The sequence below is a fragment of the Cicer arietinum genome, chromosome 2 (genome assembly GCF_000331145.2).
Source record: "Cicer arietinum cultivar CDC Frontier isolate Library 1 chromosome 2, Cicar.CDCFrontier_v2.0, whole genome shotgun sequence".
Lineage (NCBI taxonomy): Eukaryota > Viridiplantae > Streptophyta > Magnoliopsida > Fabales > Fabaceae > Cicer > Cicer arietinum.
The window spans coordinates 38,264,242-38,268,637 of NC_021161.2; positions in this window are offsets into that span (position 1 = coordinate 38,264,242).

The following is a 4,396-nucleotide window of genomic DNA, read 5'->3' on the forward strand; positions in this document are numbered from 1 at the left end:
ATGTTTAATTCATGATGAAATTCGGTTATTGTCTTTGTTTTAGGATTCAATTTGGGAATTTTGCCATATTTGAATAATGATCCGGATTTTAGGGTGAATAGAATAATGCCATATTTGTATAATGATCTGGATTTTAGGGTGAATAAAATTCTGCCATATTTGAATAATGATCTGGATTTTCTATAATTCTGCCATGAACAAAGACATAAATAGAATAATGATCTGCCATAATTCTGCCATATTTATTTTGCTGTTTTTGAAAGACATGAATAGAATAATGCCATATTTATTCTGCCATATAGAATAATGAAGATTTAATTGAATTCCCACAGGATCCATTGGATTACCTTTGGGGCTTAGTTTGAATAATGCTAATCGGATAATGCCGTGAATAATGTCGTGGATCCATTTGAATAATGCCGTGAATAATGCTGAACATTTGGATTACCTTAGTTTGAAGATTTAATAATTTTAAGCAACTTCCTTACGGGGCTTTTCGAAAATTTATTTTTTTTTATTTAGAAAAACATTATATTTTCATTTCTTATTTTAACTTTTGCTCACAAATCAGTCACCTTGTTTTTAGTTTTGTTTTCAAATATTTGTACACAACACAGTGAAAACAACTTTTCTGATTTAAATGTTTCCAGTACAAATCTATGAAAATAGAAAAGAGAGCAAAACCAAGGCTGACAGATTAGTGATTAAAGTTGAAAACAGAACATGATTTCTTGCAACAGAACTGTTTCCTTCCCTAATTTCTTGCATTCCTCCTAAACACATGTTTGGATTAATTGTCATATTGTTAACCCAAAAAAACTTTGCTAATTTAATCCAAATAACATTCACAATGTTTCACTCCTTCTCACAACTTGATAATAAATAGAAATACACAATTCTATATTTTCTAATTTGACAATAAATAGAAATTGTCCTTCGCAACTTGATATATTTGTTTGTAAAATTGCACATGTCATTATATTTTTCTATTATGGAAATTTTTTTTTAAAAGGTTTCACATGTTTTTTCATTTTAATTTTTTAAACAATACTTTAATGATACGAAAAAACATGATTTAATTCGTATATGTATTGTCACTTCACCATGTGACCCAATAACTCATTTTACAACTGGACACATCTATACAAATAAATCTCAAATTCAATATTGGACAACAATCTTTGAAATTTTGAAAACAAGGGACTTTATTTCAATACTAATGAAATATTATAATAGAATGTTTGTTCTGTTGTTCATGAATACCACACACGAGCCTAACATTTTATTTGAAAAGACATATTTGACTATAGAGAATTTTAGTACATTTTAATGTTTAACAAGATGTAATTTGTACGTTGTGCGGCTGAACTTGAATATATTTGTCAGTCCAAATAAATAACAAATTTTAAAAATAACTATAACATTTATTATTAGGTGTATTGTGTGGTTGCATATTTTTATTTTGTTGAAATATAAAGTGATATGTACTTAGTTTTTTAAATATAATATTCATTATTTTTCATGTATAAAACGCATATACTATATACTATTTATTTAGTAAAGTAAGTAAGAACTTGACTCAAATAGTAACCAAAAAAGTTTTTGTTGAACACATTATTTTTATTTTGTACCTAAATAAAATGAAATATGTATTTAAGAGTAATAAACATGGAGTTTTTAATTCATTTTTTTTCTAATGCAAAAAAATAAATAAAATTATAATCTTTATTTAAGGTGAGTTGAAACACATTGATAATAAATCTAGATTACTTATCAAAAACTAGAAAAATAAAATTATACATTCAAACAAAAACAAAACTGAATATATAAAATTATATTAATCGCTACTCAAGAATATAAGAAATGATACAAATAATTTATTATAGATTACAACAAAGAGTTCTTATACCACAACTGAATCAAGACTTATTCATTCTACAAACTTCAAATATATTAAACAATAAAAATAGGAAATTGAGAATTTTCAAACCAAAACATACCATAATAATACATCCACTCCGATATCAAACAACAACATAGAAGATATAAATAACAAATTACCACTACCATCGTGGAAATCTTTGAATTGATAAAAGTATTGTCAAGATTGTGCCTAATTTATTAGTCTCACTGCTTCTAACTCTTCTGAATGAGTATTTTCTTTTTTGTCCATTACTCATTCAGATTGCTACCATTGCCCTAAACCCTTCATTTCTACAACTATACTTGAAGTTGATAGTTTACAGATTACTATACTTGAAGGTGAGTTGAAACACATTGATAATAAATCTAGATTACTTATCAAAAAATAGAAAAACAAAATTATACATTCAAACAAAAACAAAATTGAATATATAAAATTATATTAATCGCTACTCAAGAATATAAGAAATGATACAAATAGTTTATTATAGATTACAACAAAGAGTTCTTATACAACAACTGAATCAAGTCTTATTCATTCTACAAACTTCAAATATATTAAACAATAAAAATAGGAAATTGAGACTTTTCAAACCAAAACATACCATAACAATACATCCACTCTGATATCAGACAACAACATAGAAGATATAAATAACAAATTACCACTACCATCGTGGGAATCTTTGAATTGATAAAAGTATTGCCAAGATTGTGCCTAATTTATTAGTCTCGCGGCTTCTAACTCTTCTGAATGAGTATTTTCTTTTTTGTCCATTACTCATTCGGATTGCTACCATTGCCCTAAACCCTTCATTTCTACAACTATACTTGAAGTTGGTAGTTTACAAATTCACTCATTTCGCCTCTATTTGTACCATAAATCATAGGAGTTTAAACTTTGTAACTTATGACATGGTATGATCTCCTACTTTGATTTTTAGGTTAGGGATACTTCATTTTCTATTAACCTTACACTCTATATAAATCATAATTATGAGTGCTTAACCTTACTTGTTATTAACCTCCTATTCAATATAATATTTTCACTTTGCCACACATAACCCATTTGCTTCAAAAGTCCACCTCTAAATGCTTCTATGCACAAGCCTAAACTTACTAATGAAAGGCTCTCTCACTTTTTCAAATCCGATGTTACTGATATAATAACAATGCTTATCTCATCCTATTTTCCAAGTTTTTCTCTTATAGTTCTGCATATCACATGCAAAATATTAAGACGATCTGATGTAATATTTTGTGAAATGATACTTAGAACATATAACTAAAATAGAAATTTCCTAAATTTAACATTCTACCGACAATCCAATTGGATCGACATGCTCTAATACCAAAATGTAAGACTCATTACTAATTATCTAGACTTTGACAATTGAATCTATACACCTCAATAAAACAGAAACAAGTATAATGAATGATAATTATAATCACAAAACACAATTGAAAACTATATTCAAAATATAGTTTACAACTTGTTTTGGCAGATTCATAAATTAATATTACAATTTGAACTAATTTAAGTCTTTAACAAATTTTCATTAAATCATATAATTCAATACATCAAAATTTTAAAACTAACAAGTCTGTGTCAATCCTCTAGTGCTCAGTCCCTATCTTGGTTTCCTACAACTGTTAACATAAATATAATAGGTGAGATAAAAATATCTCAATGAGCTCTAAAAATAAATGTATGGGTAGTTTAAAAATATTTCTTTCATAAATATGCATAAAAACAAGAAACTATGATAAATCTCAACTTCAATTTTTTATAAAAGCTTAAATGAAATCATTCTTTTATTATGATTCTGAAAACTATACATGACCTCAAAATTTTTCCTTGAAACAAGGAAAATTCGCCCAATATCTTTATATGAGTCACCAAGATAATTAAGTTCTGATTGGTAAAAGTAGTTTGGTTAAACCCCAATCAGCGTCATGATTGTTCTCCTCTATTTGTTGTTACACGCCTAGAACAAATATGAATGTCCCACCATGAATAAGATTATGCATGATCTGATTAATGAGAATGTAATGCACTTGAGATGTTATGTATGCATTGTCTTGATAATATTAGTTTTGCAATGCATCATTACTCCGTAACATTTATAATAACTTAACAATATATTGAAAATCAAGTGGGAATTAAATCCTAAGCCCCTGATCATAAGCTGGAACTACAAGCAGGCTTAGCCAGAGACATAATTTCTGACTACCATTGTGGAGTAACAGATCAGAGGCATAATGGCCAGAGTCAAGCTTTGACTAGAGGCATCATGACCAGGTGCGCATGGGTCAGAGGCAATGTCATTGAAGGCAAACTTTGATCAAAGGCAACATAGCTAGAGTAAGAAGATACTTGTCCAGATGAAGAATCAGAGGATACATATTCAGATGAAAAATCAGAGGATACATATCCATATGAAGAACCAGATAGTACATGTCTAGAGGAAGA